Raw genomic sequence first — 18,218 nt, forward strand, 5'->3', positions numbered from 1 at the left:
AAGACAGAAATATAGATCAATGGAACAAAATAGACAGCCCAGAGATAAATCCACGCACATATGGACACCTTATCTTTGACAAAGGAGGCAAGAATACACAATGGAGAAAAGACAATCTCTTTAACAAGTGGTGCTGGGAAAACTGGTCAACCACTTGTAAAAGAATGAAACTAGACCACTTTCTAACACCATACACAAAAATAAACTCAAAATGGATTAAAGATCTCAACGTAAGACCAGAAACTATAAAACTCTTAGAGGAGAACATAGGCAAAACACTCTCTGACATGCATCACAGCAGGATCCTCTATGACCCACCTCCCAGAATATTGGAAATAAAAGCAAAAATAAACAAAAGAGATGTAATTAAACTTAAAAGCTTCTGCACAACAAAGGAAACTATAAGCAAGGTGAAAAGACAGCCTTCAGAATGGGAGAAAATAATAGTAAATGAAGCAACAGACAAACAACTAATCTCAAAAATATACAAGCAACTCCTACAGCTCAATTCCAGAAAAATAAATGACCCAATCAAAAAAATGGGCCAAAGAACTAAATAGACATTTCTCCAAAGAAGACATACAGATGGCTAACAAACACATGAAAAGATGCTCAACATCACTCATTATCAGAGAAATGCAAATCAAAACCACTATGAGGTACCATTTCACACCAGTCAGAATGGCTGCTATCCAAAAGTCTACAAGCAATAAATGCTGGAGAGGGTGTGGAGAAAAGGGAACCCTCTTACACTGTTGGTGGGAATGCAAACTAGTAGAGCCACTATGGAGAACAGTGTGGAGATTCCTTTAAAAACTGGAAATAGAACTGCCTTATGACCCAGCAATCCCACTGCTGGGCATACACACCAACGAAACCAGATTTGAAAGAGACACGTGTACCCCAATGTTCATAGCAGCACTGTTTATAATAGCCAGGACATGGAAGCAGCCTAGATGTCCATCAGCAGATGAATGGATAAGAAAGCTATGGTACATATACACAATGGAGTATTACTCAGCCATTAAAAAGAATACATTTGAATCAGTTCTAATGAGGTGGATGAAACTGGAGCCTATTATACAGAGTGAAGTAAGCCAGAAAGTAAAACACCAATACAGTATACTAATGCATATATATGGCATTTAGAAAGATGGTAACAATAACCCTGTATATGAGACAGCAAAAGAGACACTGATGTATAGAATAGTCTTTTGGACTCTGTGGGAGAGGGAGAGGGTGGGATGATCTGGGAGAATGGCATTGAAATATGTATAATATCATATATGAAATGAGTCGCCAGTCCAGGTTTGATGCACAATACTGGATGCTTGGGGCTGGTGTGCTGGGACCACCCAGAGGATGGTATGGGGAGGGAGGAGGGAGGAGGGCCAGTATGGGGAACACATGTATACCTGTGGCAGATTCATTTTGATATATGGCAAAACCAATACAATATTGTAAAGTTAAATAAAATTAAATTTAAAAAAATAAAAATAAAAAATAAAATGAAATTGACAGCTAACAACAACAAAAAATGAAAAGCTAGTACTATTGTAAGTTTGGTTTGTAGCTCCACTTTTTGTTTTTAATTTGATTTGACACTACTTTGTAATAAACATTCACACACAAAAATCATCTGTTTCTAATTTTTTTTAACTTTGGGATAAAAATTCTGATTGGTCTCTAAAAATGAATGTATATGCCTGACTTCAAGGATTGCACTTGGAAATTGTAGCGTCTTCGTCCTCCAATATGAAGGTAAACCAGGGTCATGTCCCTTTGAATACAGCAGCTCAGTAACAGAAACTACAAGATAGACTGATATGAGGCAATAGCAATGATAACAGGCTTCAAGAAAAGGAACTGAGGACCATTATTAATAGGTCTACAAAAGTTTCAGAACCCCTTTTCCAAATCTAGCCTTGAATAGCATTATAGTTTAAAAAAAAAAAAACTAGTAAAAAAAATTGTAAGAAATGTGTAGAACCGCATATTATTAGTAGTCTGTAATGCTAGTTACTCAGTCATGCCTGACTCTCTGCAATCCCATGGACTGTAGCCTGCCAGGCTCCTCTGTCCATGGGATTCTCCAGGCAGGAATACTGGAGTGGGTTGCCATGCCCTCTGCCAGGGGATCCTCCCAAACCAGGGATGCCCACTTCTCTTATGTCTCTTAGGTCTTCTGCACTGACAAGCTGGTTCTTTACCACTGGTGCCACCTGCGAAGCCCCAATAGTCTGCAAGGTACCATGAAAGAAAAACCCACACTGAGTGCCTTGAACAGCAGAAATTTATTTTTTCACAGTTCTAGAAGGCTGGAAGTCCAAAATCAAGGTGTTCTTAGGGTTGGTTTCAGTTACTGGCTTATAGACAACCACCTTCTGACACTATTGTTCTTGTTGAGTCGCTAAGTCACATCAGACTCTTTTGCAACCCCATGGACAGGACTGTAGCCTGGCAGGCTCCTCTGTCTCTGTCCTCACATAACTTCTTCTCTCAGTACACACAGAAAAGAGAGAGAGTTCTGAGTGTCTCTTCTACTTCTCACAAGGCCGCTTCCTATCAGACTAAGGCCCCACCCTTTGGCCTCATTTAACCTCTAACCTCCTTAGGACGCTATCTCTAAATATAGTCACATTGGTGGTTAGGACTTCATTGTATAAATTTTGAGGGATACAGTTTGGTCCATAACATTCTGCATTTTCCCCCAAATTTATGTCCTTCTCATGTCCACAATACACTCACCCCATCTCAACATCCCCAGAATTCTTTTTTAAATTCATGTTGAGGTATGGCAAAATATTATAAATAAATATTTATGTTATTATAAATATTAATAATTTATTAATAAATTATTATAAAGTAAGAAAATAATATAAAGTAATTAGCCTGCAATTAAAATATATAAATTTATATTAAAATAAATAAATAAAATCTAACATGTCAAGGGTCAATAAAATAAAAATGCTTAAAAAGAAGTAAAAAATAATTTATTTTTTAATTGAAAGATAATTGCTTTCCAGAATTTTGTTATTTTCTGTCAAACCTCAACATGAATCAGCCATAGGTATACATATGTCCCCTCCATCTTAAACCTCTGTCCCATCTTCCACAGAGCCCCTGTTTGAGTTCCCTGAGCCATACAGTAAATTCCCATTGACTATCTATTTTACGTATGGTAATGTAGTTTCCATGTTACTCTCTTCATACATCTCACCCTCTCCTCCCCTTTCCTCATGTCCGTAAGTCTGTTGTCTATGTTTGTTTCTCCATTGCTGCACTGCAAATAAATTCTTTGGTACCATTTTTCTAGATTCCCATATATATGCTTAAGAATATGATATATATCTTTCTCTTTCTGACTTACTTCACTCTGTATAATAGTCTCCAGGTTCATCCACTTCATTAGGATGGATGCGAATGTGTTCTTTTTATGGCTGAGTAATAGTCCATTAGACCTTTTAGAACTAACACTCAAAAAAGATGTCCTTTTCATTACAGGGGACTGGAATGCAAAAGTAGGAAGTCAAGAAACACCTGGAATAACAGGCAAATTTGGCCTTGGAATACGGAATGAAGCAGGGCAAAGACGAATAGAGTTGTGCCAAGAAAATGCACTGGTCATAAAAAACACCCTCTTCCAACAACACAAGAGAAGACTCTATACATGGAAATCACCAGATGGTCAACACCGAAATCAGATTGATTATATTCTTTTCAGCCAAAGATGGAGAAGCTCTATACAGTCAGCAAAAACAAGACCAGGAGCTGACTGGGGCTCAGACCACGAACTCCTTATTGCCAAATTCAGACTGAAATTGAAGAAAGTAGGGAAAACCACTAGACCATTCAGGTATGACCTAAATCAAATCCCTTATGATTATACAGTGGAAGTGAGAAATAGATTTAAGGGCCTAGATCTGACAGATAGAGTGCCTGATGAAGTATGGAATGAGGTTCGTGACATTGTACAGGAGACAGGGATCAAGACCATTCCCATGGAAAAGAAATCCAAAAAAGCAAAATGGCTGTCTGGGGAGGCCTTACAAATAGCTGTGAAAAGAAGAGAAGCAAAAAGCAAAGGAGAAAAGGAAGGATATAAGCATCTGAATGCAGAGTTCCAAAGAATAGCAAGAAGAGATAAGAAAGCCTTCTTCAGTGATCAATGCAAAGAAATAGAGGAAAACAACAGAATGGGAAAGACTAGAGATCTCTTCAAGAAAATCAGAGATACCAAAGGAACATTTCATGCAAACATGGGCTTGATAAAGGACACAAATGGTATGGACCTAACAGAAGCAGAAGATATTAAGAAGAGATGGCAAGAATACACAGAAGAACTGTACAAAAAAGATCTTCACGACCCAGATAATCACGATGGTGTGATCATTGACCTAGAGCCAGACATCCTGGAATGTGAAGTCAAGTGGGCCTTAGAAAGCATCACTATGAACAAAGCTAGTGGAGGTGATGGAACTCCAGTTGAGCTATTCCAAATCCTGAAAGATGATGCTGTGAAAGTGCTGCACTCAATATGCCACCAAATTTGGAAAACTCAGCAGTGGCCACAGGACTGGAAAAGGTCAGTTTTCATTCCAATCCCAAAGAAAGGCAATGCCAAAGAATGCTCCAACTACCGCACAACTGCACTCATCTCACACGCTAGTAAAGTAATGCTCAAAATTCTCCAAGCCAAGCTTCAGCAATATGTGAACCGTGAACTTCCTGATGTGCAAGCTGGTTTTAGAAAAGGCAGAGGAAGCAGAGATCAAATTGCCAACATCTGCTGGATCATGGAAAAAGCAAGAGAGTTCCAGAAAAACATCTATTTCTGCTTTATTGACTATGCCAAAACCTTTGACTGTGCGGATCACAATAAACTGTGGAAAATTCTGAAAGAAATGGGAATACCAGACCACCTGATCTGCCTCTTGAGAAATTTATATGCAGGTCAGGAAGCAACAGTTAGAACTGGACATGGAACAACAGACTGGTTCCAAATAGGGAAAGGAGTACGCCAATGCTGTATATTGTCACCCTGTTTATTTAACTTACATGTAGAGTACATCATGAGAAATGCTGGACTGGAAGAAACACAAGCTGGAATCAAGATTTCCCAGAGAAATATCAATAACCTCAGATATGCAGATGACACCAACCTTATGGCAGAAAGTGAAGAGGAACTCAAAAGCCTCTTGATGAAAGTAAAAGTGGATAGTGAAAAAGTTTGCTTAAAGCTCAACATTCAGAAAATGAAGATCATGGCATCCGGTCCCATCACTTCATGGGAAATACATGGGGAAACAGTGGAAACAGTGTCAGACTTTATTTTTCTGGGCTCCAAAATCACTGCAGATGGTGACTGCAGCCATGAAATTAAAAGACGCTTACTCCTTGGAAGGAAAGTTATGACCAACCTAGATAGCATATTCAAAAGCAGGGACATTACTTTGCCAAGAAAGGTTCGTCTAGTCAAGGCTATGGTTTTTCCTGTGGTCATGTATGGATGTGAGAGTTGGACTGTGAAGAAGGCTGAGCACCGAAGAATTGATGCTTTTGAACTGTGGTGTTGGAGAAGACTCTTGAGAGTCCCTTGGACTGCAAGGAGATCCAACCAGTCCATTCTGAAGGAGATCAGCCCTGGGATTTCTTTGGAGGGAATGATGCTAAAGCTGAAACTCCAGTACTTTGGCCACCTGATGTGAAGAGTTGACTCATTGGAAGAGACTCTGATGCTGGGAGGGATTGGGGGCAGGAGGAGAATGGGACGACATAGGATGAGATGGCTGGATGGCATCACTGACTCGATGGACGTGAGTTTGAGTGAACTCCGGGAGTTGCTGATGGACAGGGAGGCCTGGCGTGTTGCGATTCATGGGGTCGCAAAGAGTCAGACACGACTGAGCGACTGATCTGATCTGATCTGATATATGTATCACAACTGCTTTATTCAATCTACTGTTGATGAACATCCAGGTTGCTTCCGTGTTCTAGCTATTGTAAATAGTGCTGCAGTGAACATTGGAGTACATGTATCTTTTTCAATTTTGGTTTCCTCAGGGTGTATCGGAGAAGGCAATGGCAACCCTCTCCAGTACTCTTGCCTGGAAAATCCCATGGACGGAGGAGCCTGGTGGGCTGCAGTACATGGGGTCCCTAAGAGTCGGATACGACTGAGTGTCTTCACTTTTACTTCTCACTTTCATGCATTGGAGAAGGAAATGGCAACCCACTCCAGTGTTCTTGCCTGGAGAATCCCAAGGATGAGGGAGCCTGGTGGGCTGCTGACTATGGGGTCACACAGAGTCAGACATGACTGAAGCGACTTAGCCGTAGTAGCAGCAGGGTGTATGCCTAGAAGTGGGGTTGCTGGGTCACTTGTTGGTTTTATTCTTGATTTTTAAAGGAATTTACATACTGTCTACCATACTGGCTGTATCAATTTACATTCCCACCAACAGTGCAAGAGGGTTCCCTTTTCTCCACACCCTCTTCAGCATTTGTTGCTTGCATATTTTTTGATAATGGCCATTCTGGCCGGTGTGAGGTGATAATCTTCATTGTAGTTTTGATTTGCATTTCTCTGATAATAATCAAGTTTGAGCATCTTTTCATGTGTTTGTTAGCCATCTGTATGTCTTCTTTAGAGAAATGTCTTGTGTAGGTCTTTTGCCCCACTATTTGATTCGGTTGTTTGTTTTTCTGGTACTGAGTTGTATGAGCTCCTTGTATATTTTGGAAATTAATCCTTTGTCAGTTATTGCATCTGCTATTATTTTCTCCCATTCTGAGGGTTGTCTTTTCACCTTGCTTATACTTTGCTGTGCATAGGCTTTTAAGTTTAATCAGATCCCACATGTTTATTTTTGTTTTTATTTCCATTACTCTTGGAGGTGGGTCACAGAGGTTGTGGCTTTGATTTATGTTATCGAGTGTTCTGCCTATGTTTTCCTCTAAGAGTTCTATAGTCTCTGACCTTACATTTAGGTATTTAATCCATTTTGAGTTTATCTTTGTATATGGTGTTAGGAAATGTTCTAATTTTGTTCTTTTACATCAACATTCTCAGAATTCTTAAACCATTCAAATGTCAATTCCAAGTCCAAAACCTCATTAAAATGTCACTTCATCAGGTCCAGATGAGAAGTGACACATAAAATTAATCCTCACCAAAACCATAAAGAAAAATACGACATACTGTTGAAGCACACAGCAGAAAATTTGGATAAGTAAATGTACTCTGAGTGCTATAAAGGAGCCCATTCCCTTAAATGAACCAGAATCCGTACTTCCAATTCAAATTGCCATAGAATTCTTTTCTCGGAACCTCATATGATTTTGACATTCATATGAGACAGTGAGTGAGGACAAGAGATTTTTAGAAAAACAAATCGATAGGAGGATAGAAAGACTTTCCTAATCTGATGTCGGAGTGTCCTGCAAGACAGTTGTAAGTAAAAGAGTGAAGCATCAGTGCAGAACACACTGAAGTCGTGCAGTATAATAAAAGTACAGAAGCAGACCCATTTAAAATGAGTTTAAAGTCCAAAAGCAGTTAGTCATAGAGGGAAGAAGAGTTGTTTTTTTTTTTTTTTTTAATGAACACTATAAAACTACAGAAAGTTTTATTTTAAGGACATTAAAGAATGTGTTCATTGCTCCATTGTGTCCGACTCTCTGTGACCCCATAGACTGTAGCCCACTACTCTCCTGTACCCATGGCATCCTCCAGCCATGAATACTAGAGTGGGTAGCCATTTTCTTCTCCAGGGAATCTTCCCAACCTGAGGATCGAACCCAGGTCTTCTGCATTGAAGGTAGATTCTTTACCATCTGAGCCACCAGGGAAGCCCAAGGACTGGTAAAGAAGACCTAAATAAATGAAAAGGTATTGTATATTTATGGATCAAAAAAACTGAATATTATTCACGTGACAGTAAATTGATCTACAGATTCAACACAATCCCCATCAAAACCCCAGTTTCTTTGCAGAAATTGGCAAGCTAGTCCTAAAATTCATATGGAAATATAAAGGACCCAGGATAGCCAAAGCAATCTTTAACTTTGAAAGAACAAAGTTAAAGGGCTCAGACATGTCAATTTCAAAACTTACTACAAGACACTAATAATCAAGACAGTGCAGTACTAACATGGGCTTCTTTGGTGGCTCAGCAGTAAAGAACCCACCTGCTAATGCAGGAGACATGGGTTTGATCCCTGGATCTACTCACTCCAGTATTCTTGCCTGGGAAATCTCACAGACAGAGGAGTCTGGCAGGCTGCAGTCCACACTGCCCATGGGATCACAAAGAGTCAGATGTGACTTGGTGACTGAACAACAACATGGTGCTAACATAGCATAGACACATAGATTGATGAAATTGAATTGAAAGTCCAGAGACAAATCCATATAACTATGTCAATTGATTTTCTACAAGAGTCACAATACCAATTTGACGAGGGAAGAACAATTTCTTCCTCACTGGTGAAGGACAACTGAATATGCAAATGCAAAAGAATGAACTTGGACTCCTAGCATATACGGTATGCAAAGCATTAAATGAAAATTTATCAGAGACCTAAATTTAAGAGCTAGAGCAACAAAGCCCTTGGAAGAAACTCTGTAGCCAATCTTCATGCTTTGGATTAGGAGATGGTTTCTCAGATATGATACAAAAAAGAAGCTACAACAACAAAAATAGATAAATGGGACTACATGAAAATTTAAAGCTTTGTTACTACAAGGGATGTGATCAAGAAAGTGGACAGCCCACAGAATGGGAAAAATATTTAAAAATCATACACATGAAAGGGAACTTGTTTCTATGCCTGTTTGTAAGTCCAACAAAGTTCGCCTAGGTACCCAATAAACACAATTGGCTATAAAGTACTGCACTGTAATAGGTTTATGATACTTTTCACACAAATAACACAGAAAAAGCAAACCCAGAATAAAACATTCTTCATCTTACATTACAGGACCTTGAAAAAGTACAGTAGTACAGTTACAATAGCTGTATGTTTGCATCTTTGAAAGTTCTCAACTTGAAGGTTCATATGTAGGGGACTTACTGTAAACTGTATACATTGAACAGTGACTTTTAGGCTATGTGAATTGTACCTCAATAATGTTGTTGGAGAATTTTAAAAAAAATTGTATAAGAGAGAAAGTGGTCAACTAATTTAAGAGGAATAAATAAAATGAGAGCCCAAACTCACCACATACAACAGAATAAATTCTGCCTTGATTAAAGTGTTTCAGTGTAGTCATTAAACTGGAATAGAACTACCAGGATAGTAAAGACCTTTTCAAGCATAAAACAAATGACAAGAAAAAATTGATATGGGTTATTAGTACAGAAAAGTTTAAGAGCTGAATGTTAGTTTTTTTTCCTGTAATTCAGCTCACCCCTACACACAAGCCTCCATTTTTGCTCTAAGCAGGAAAACCCAAACTTAGCTGTAGCTTATGCTCTTAAGCACAGTGATTTCTGAACCTTAACCTGGTCAATTAGGGATTGGTCCTGTGCTTTTCACTCCTTCTTCCTAGGTGTGGTCTCATTTTCTAAGGAGGAAAAGAAGATGAAAGGAAACTTAGGTAGCTGTTTGGCTCTGAAGGAGGGCAATCTGGTCCTTAGAGCTGGACTTCCCTTCTCCCTACCTTCTCTGAATAGTCGCTGAAAGGACTGATGCTGAAGCTGAAGCTCCAAGATATTGGCCACTAATGGAAAGAGCCAATTCATTGGAAAAGACACTGATACTGGAAAAGATTGAGGGCAGGAGGAGAAGGGGGCAACTGAGGATGAGATGGTTGGATGGTATCACCAACTCAATGGACAAGAGTTTGAGCAAACTCTGGGATATGGTGAGGTACAGGGAAGTCTGGCCTGCTGCAGTTCATGGAGTCACAAACAATTAGAAACAATTGAGCAACTGAACAACAACTTCCTTCGGCCAGTTAACCCCCTGTAGCTGGTCTCTGGCTGCCACAGCACATGGTTTTGGTACTCCAGCACACATGAGCTCACAAGGTTGTTTTCTTTTAATTTTTTTAAGATCAGTCTTTATTTATTTTTGCCATGCTTCACCACATGTGGGATCCTAGTTCCCCACCCAGGGATGGAACGCGTGTGCCATCCGTTGGGAGCACAGAGGGACAGTAGACTGACAGGGAAGTTTCTCACAAGGTTGTTTATACTGCAGTGTGCTTTCGTTTCAGTGTCCTGGACGTTGCCTGGGTCTTATTGTGAGGATATAGCAGCATCACATAATTTGTCAGCACCCCAACAGTTTTGAGTCTGGCTGTGATGACACAAAGAGGTACTGGCCTCACCCTAGGGAGGCACACAACCTCTCCCACCTCAGATAAGGACTATGATGTCTGAAAGTGGCATCATCCCTCCCATATACCACCTATCATAATGCACAATTCCTACTCAATTATGATTTCTTATGGTGCCATCCTCAGTGGTGTGTGTTATGCTGTCGCTGTTCCATCACTAAGGCATGTTCGACACTGCAACCCCATGGACTGCAGCATGCAGTCTGTAGGGAAGCCCTGTCCTTCAAATCTCCCGAAGTTTGCTCAAATTCATGTCCATTGAGTCGGTGATTCTTTCTAACCATCTCATCACCTTGATTTCCTTTAGGATTGATTGGTTTGATCTCCTTGTTATCCAAGGGATTCGAAAGAGTCTTCTCTTGAAAGCATCGCATTTGAAAGCATCAGTTATTCTGTGCTCAGCCTTCTTTATGGTCCAGTTCTCACATCTGTACGTGACTACTGGAAAATGCATAGTTTTGACTGTATGGACTTTTGTTGGCAAAGTGATGCTTCCACTTCTTAATATGCTGTCTAGGTTTGTCATAGCTTTCTTTCAAAGGAGAAAGCATCTTTTAATTTCATGGCTGCAGTCATCATCCCCAGTGATTTGGGAGCCTGAGAAAAGAAAATCTGTCACTGCTTCCACTTTTTCCCCTTCTATTTGGCATGAAGCAGAGAAGGCAATGTCACTCCACTCCAGTACTCTTGCCTGGAAAATCCCATGGGCGGAGGAGCCTGGTAGGCTGCAGTCCATGGGGTCGCTAAGAGTTGACACGACTGAGTGACTTCACTTTCATTTTCACTTTCATGCATTGGAGAAGGAAATGGCAACCCACTCCAGTGTTCTTGCCTGGAGAATCCCAGGGATGGGGGAGCCTGGTGGGCTGCTTTCTATGGGGTCACACAGAGTTGGACACAACTGAAGTGACTTAGCAGCATTTGGCATGAAGAGACTGGGACGCCAGGCTTTTGAATGTTGAGTTTCAAGCCAGTTTTTTCACTCTGCTCTCTCACCCTTATCAGGAGGCTCTTCAGTTCCTCTTCACTTTCTGCCATTAGAGTGGAGTGGTATCATCTGCATATCTGAGGTTATTGATATGTCTCCCAGAAATTCCAGCTTGTATTTCATCCAGCCTGGCATTTTGGATGATGGACTCTATGTATAAGTTAAAGAAGCAGGGTGACAATATACATCCTTGACGTCCTCCTTTCCCAATTTGGAACCAGTCCATTGTTTCATGTCCTGTTCTGTTACTTCTCAACTCACATACAGGCTTCTCAGGAGACAGGTAAAGTGACCTGGTATTCCCTTCTCTTTTTGGAATTTTCCACAAGTTGTGGTGATCCTCATGATCCACGTAATCAAAGGCTTTAGCCTAGTCGATGAAGCAAAGTAGTAGAAGTGTTAGTCACTCAGTCGTGTGCGACTCTTTGCGACCCCATGGCCTGTAGCTTGCCAGGCTCCTCTGCCTGTGGGGTTTTCCAGGCAAGAATATGGGAGTGGGTTGCTATTCCCTTCTCTAGGGAGTCTTCCTGACCCAGGGATTGAACCTGGGTCTCTTGCATTGCAGGCAGAGTCTTTACCGTCTGAGCTACCAGGGAAGCAAAAGTAGTTTTTCTGGAATTCCCTTGGTTTCTCTATGATCCAGAGAATGTTGGCAATTCGATCTCTGGTTCCTCTGCCTCTCCAAAACCCAGCCTGTACATCTGGAAGTTCTCAATTCATAGACTGCTAAAGACTAGCTTGAAGGATTTTGAGCATAACCTTCCTAGCATGTGAATTGAGCACAATTGTACAATAGTTTAAACATTCTTTGGCATTGCCCTTCTTTGGGATTGGAATGAAAACTGACCTTTTCCAGTCCTGTGGCCACTGCTGAGTTTTCCAAATTCGTCAGCTCTCTTTAATTTACAGATTAAATCTGGATCCTAGCATTTTCAATTATTCTAAATGTATTCCTCTCTGAAGAAACTGTTTGATTAGGACCTTGGGACAGTGGCTTGGCAGAGAATAAAGTAAACTTTTATCTTGTTGAGGGACTTACACAAGAAGAATGCTTCTGTCTGGTATAAAAGTCTGAACTGGTACATGGTAGAGGGTAGAAGAGCTCTGCTCCCTGAGGTCACTCAGAGACCCAGATGCCTTCCATCTGGTGGGTCCACCACCCTAGAGGAATGTGCTCCAGCCAGAGAAAGTGAGGAGAGAGCCGAGAGGGCCACCTCTGTCACTCTCTTCTTGGTGTAACTTTGAACTTTCTGAGCTCCTAATCTTCACAATGGGGTATTACTGTCCATATCAAATTATGGTTGGGAAGTTGTTTTTTAATTGAAGTATAGTTGATTGACACAAATGTGTGTTAATTTCTGCTCTACAGCCAAGTGATTTAGTTATACATATATACACATTCTTTTTAAATATTCTTCTCCATTATAGTTTATTGAACATAGGATATTGAATGTAGTTCTCTGTGCTACATATTAGGAACTTGTTTATCCATCCTATATATAAAAGCATATGTCTGCTAACACCAGCCTCCCACTCAGTCCCTCCCCCAGCCCCCTCTCCCTTGACAACCACCAGTCTGTTCTGTCAGTGATTCTGTTTCTGTTTCATATGCAGGTTCATTTGTGTCATTGCTTAGATCCCACTCATAAGTGATATCACATGGTATTTGTCTTTCTTTTTCTGACATTTCACTTAGTATGATAATGTCTAGTTGCATCCATGTCACTGCAGATGACATTATTCCATCCTTTTTTGTGGCTGAATAGTATTCCATTGTATATATGTACTACATCTTCATCCATTCCTCTGTTGATGGACACTTAGGTGGTTTCCATGTATTGGCTGTGTGAATAGTGATGCTATGAACATCAGGGTGCATATATCCTTTTGAATTTTAGTTTGTCCAGTATATATCCTGTAGTAGGATTGCTGGATCACATGGTACCACTTGTTAGTTTTCTGAGGAACCTCCGTACTGTTTTCCACAGTGGCTGCACCAACATACAATCCCACTAGCACGGTAGGAGGGTTCCCTTTTCTCCACACCCTCTCTAGCATTTATTTGTAGACTCTTAAATGATGATCATTCTGACTGGTGTGGTAGTTCCTCACTGTAATTTTGATTTGCATTTCTCTAGTAATTAGAGATATTGAGTACTTTTTCCTGTGTTTATTGGCCATCTGTATTTCTTTTTTTGGAGAAATATCTATTTAGGTCTTCTGCCTATTTTTGGATAGGTTTTTTATTGTTGTTGTTGAGTTGTATAAGATCTTTGTACATCTTGAAAATTAAGCCCTTACTGGTTGCATCACTTGCAAATATTTTCTCCCATTCTGTAGATGGTCTTGTGTCTAGGAGGTTTTGATTAATTGGTTTATTGTGAAGCACCTAGCAGCCTGAGTCATAGCAGGTGCTCACTCTATGTCTCTTCCTTTCTCCTCCACATTGTGTCTTGCTGGGGAAAATGAGATGACCCTGACCATTGGCTCAGTTTCCATTTTGAGCCTTCAGTAAGTTTTGTCGATGTAGTGTCAGCTGCATTTCCTATTCCCAACATAATTCCAGCCAGAACAATTCTCCTTGAATGGAAAATGTTCAGAACAGCCACCCTAATTCTCAACAGAAAACCTAGTTTCCAATTTTGTTCAGAAGATAGAGACCACACACTGACTGATATGTATCATCCCAGATGTTTTACTTTGCATGCTTAAAGATGTATTTATATTATAAACACACGTGGTTTGTACTTTCTTTATAATAAACCAAACATATTTTTTATGAAACTTGTTTTTTTTTTTTCCTACTGATCAATATGTTATTAACTTTTCCCCCATCTGAGTACATAAGGGTCACTTCATTCTTTTGAATTGTATTTACTATTACCTCAGTTTTGTTCATTGCTGATGGACATTTAATTGTTTCTGCTTTTTTGCTATCACAAACAAATGCTGCCATAAACATCCTGGAACATATATCTTTATGCCTAAAGGGTAATACTCTTACAGGATAGATTTTAGATGGACTAAAATTGACAGACATGCTTATCTGGATACTGCTAAATTACCATCAAAATGTCTCTACCAACAGTATATGAGAGTTCTCCTTTTTACCAACTTTATATAGGTTTCCAGTGTTTTAAAAATTTCACCAATCTGATGGATGAAAATTTATATCTTAATGTAATTTATACTTTTCTGTTTGGTATGTCTTTTGGCTCTTTGTGTTTTTTCTTTAACCCGTCTTTCCTTCTTTACTGCCAACCTACTTGACCTTCCTCTTTCCCCTCCTCCCTCCATTACTTCCTTCCTCCTCCTTTCTATATATATATATATATGTGTGTGTGTGTGTGTGTGTGTATGTATAAAGGGGTTGAAATCCAACAATGACATTATTTTGTTGCTCAAATCATTCTATCTGGCCATTGGGAGAGTTAAAAGGTTGACTGCATGTAAACTAGTGCATGAATGCATGCACACACACACATGCACATGCATGCATGTGCACACACATACACACAAGTGCATACATGCACACACAACTATTTTCCTTCCATATGTATGAATTTACACTGAATCTTGATGCCAATCCAGCACCATAAAGGTAAAGATTATAGTAAAGCTCTAATATGATTATACCTTTTTCTTGTTTTTTGGCAACTTTTTTCTCTGAGAGGGACGAGACTGGTGTGCATTATCAGCAATGTATTTTTCTGGTTTGACTTTCGTATACACATCAAGTAGTCTCAGAATTGATGATGCATAGGCAATGGCACCCCACTCCAGTACTCTTGCCTGGAAAATCCCATGGACGGAGGAGCCTGGTAGGCTGCAGTCCATGGGGTCACTAAGAGTTGGACACGACTAAGCGACTTCACTTTTACTTTTCACTTTCCTGCATTGGAGAGGGAAATGGCAACCCACTCCAGTATACTTGCCTGGAGAATCCCAGGGACAGAGGAGCCTGGTGGGCTGCCGTCTATGGGGTCACACAGAGTTGGACATGACTGAAGTGACTTAGCAGCAGCAGCAGCATTCCCTGTGAAAAGAAAAAATATGACCAATGAGAATGTAGAGTGGTTACATCATTCTTCCTGTCTGTTGCCTTAGAGCTTCCAAGCAGAACCCTCTTCCAGGGTAACTCAGGTCACCCCCTTTTTTTCCTGACCTCTTCAGTGTGATTGTAGTGTTCATCTGTTGTACAGTTATACTCCTTTGTTACAGTCTGTGTGCCTTCTTGGGTTCTCCCCACCTCCTGGGTGATGGAGAACCAGGAGGTTCTTTTTATCATTTGACATACAGTCAAGTCAACTCTGTGATTTACAGTGTTGTGTGTGTGCGTGTGTGTGTGTGTGTGCATGTGCACTCTGTCATGTCTGACTCTTCACAGACTCCATGCACAGTAGCCTTCAGGCCCCTCTGTCCATGGAATTCTCCATGCAAGAATACTGGAGTGGGTAGCCATTTCCTTCTCCAGGATCTTCCCAACCCAGGGATTGAAACATTTTCTCATATCTCCTGCATCGTCAGGAGGATTCTTTACCACTGGCACCACCGGGGAAGCCCCTACAGTTCTCATAGTTTTAACAAATACAGACAGTTGTTTGTCAACTGCCATATTTTCTCACATAACAGCTCCTTTATGCCCCAAATTCCTTTATGTTGCTTCCTGGTAATCACTAATTTCTCCATCCTTCACCCCCCCCCTGGAAATTACTGATTTATTTCCTGTCCTTACAGTTTTACATTTCAGAATTTTATGCAAGTGTGAGCATTCATTATGTGGCCTTTGACACCCAGCTTCTTTCACTGACCAAAACACGTTTGAGATTCATGCATAATATTGGGCAAATCAACAGTTTGTTCCTTGAATTGAGTCTGTTTGAATATACTACAGATATGTGTAATTTTTCCAGTTAAAAGACATCAGGATTGTTTCCAGTGTGGAATGAGGATGGGTAAAATTGTATAAAAATTCATGTACAGGCTTTTGGGTAAAACTTAAGTTTTCATTCTTCTTTGATAAATACCTAGAAGTGGATTTCTGGCTCATATGATAGGTGCATGTTTAGAAGAAACTGTTAAACTGTTTTCCAAAAACTGTGTTCCCACTAATGAAATACAGGTGTCAGCTGCTCAAATCCTCCTCAATACTGAAGATTATCATGTTTGTATCTGTATGTGTATATGTGTGGGCTTTCCCAGATGGCACCAGTGGTAAGGAACCTACCTGCCAATGTAGACATAAGAGATGCAGGTTCATTCCCTTGGTCACGAAAATTCCCAGAGGAGTGCATGAAAACCCACTCCAGTATTCTTTCCTGAAGAATCCCATGGGCAGAGGATCCTGGAAGGCCACAGTCCATGGGGTCGCAAAGAAACAGACATGATTGAGCGACTGAGCGACTGAGCGACTGAGCATGCATGCATGTGTGTATGTGTATTTTGTAGCCATTCTAATAGATGCATAGTGGTGTCTGACTGGGCTTCCCTGGTGGCTCAGACAGTAAAGAATCCACCTGCAGTGTGGGACACCTGAGTAATATATGTCTCATAGTTTTAATCTGAATCTCCCTATTGACTAATGATGTCCATTTGTCAGGTTTGTGTGTCTGTGTGTATTGTAGCTATTCTAATAGGAATATAGTGGTATGTCGTTGTAGTTTTAATTTGCATTTGTCCGTTGGCTAATGATGTTGAGTATGTTTACATAGACTTCTCTGCCATCTTTTATGGGTTGAACTTTGTCCATGCCCCCTCCCCCCCAAAAAATGTCTAACTCCTAGAATGTGACCTTATTTGGAATTAGGATCTTTGCAAATGATCAGGGAACAATGAGATCAATAGGATGTGTAACATTAGAGTGGGTAAAATACCTGAGTCTGTGAACATCAATATGACTGGTAATTTTTTTTTTTTTTGGATGTGGACCATTATTTAAAATATTTATTGAATCTGTAACAATATTGCTCGTTTTATGTTCTGGTTTTTCGGCCATGAGGCATGTGAGATATTAGATCCCTGACCAGGCATGGAACCTACATCCCTGCATTGTAAGACAAAATCTTAACCACTGGACCATCAGGGAAGTCCCATGACTTGTAGTCTTATAAAAACAGGGAATTTGCACCCAGGTGCCTGCACAGAGGGAGAAGATGAAGGAAGAGATTGCTAAGCCAAGAAACACTGAAGGTTGCCAGCAAAGCTCCAGAAGCAGGGAAAACAGAACAGATTCTCCCTTGCAGCCCTTAGGAGGAGCCAGCTCTACCAACACCTTGACCTTGGGCTTTATAGCCTCCAGAACAGTGAGAAAGTAAAATGGTTACACCACTTGCTTTGTGAAATGTTGTAACAGCAACTTTAGCAAACTAATACACCATCTGTGCATAATCCTTAGTGAAATAGCTGTTTAGATCTTTTATTCATGTTTCCTCTTATTGTTGAGTTTTAAAAGCTCTTTATATATTCTGGATACACAGCTTTTGAAGTCTGTATTGTAGATGAAGAAACAGGGCTCAGACAGGGAAGGCAACATATACCAGGTCACATACATTAGTCTGTCTGTGGAAGAAACTAGCATCTTCACCCCTCTTCTGGCTCCCAGCTTCCAAGTCTTGCTGACTGTCAGCATCTCCTGACCATGTTTCCTTGCTAAGCACTGTAACTCTCTAATGGATTCAAGTAAAGAAGTCTTGTTGGGGATACTGGAGGTGATGGGGACACAGACCTGGCTGCCCTAGAGAGAGGCTGGCAACCTGTGTGTGCTGTTGAAGGGGAAGGGGATGGTGACATTGGTGAAAATCCTAAGTCTGTGACACAAATGAAAATCTGCATGTCCGTGTAAAACAGCACTGAGTGGAGAGAGACTAGGTGGAAGTTTCTTGTTGT

The sequence above is a fragment of the Bos taurus genome, chromosome 7, assembly GCF_002263795.3.
Source record: "Bos taurus isolate L1 Dominette 01449 registration number 42190680 breed Hereford chromosome 7, ARS-UCD2.0, whole genome shotgun sequence".
NCBI lineage: Eukaryota > Metazoa > Chordata > Mammalia > Artiodactyla > Bovidae > Bos > Bos taurus.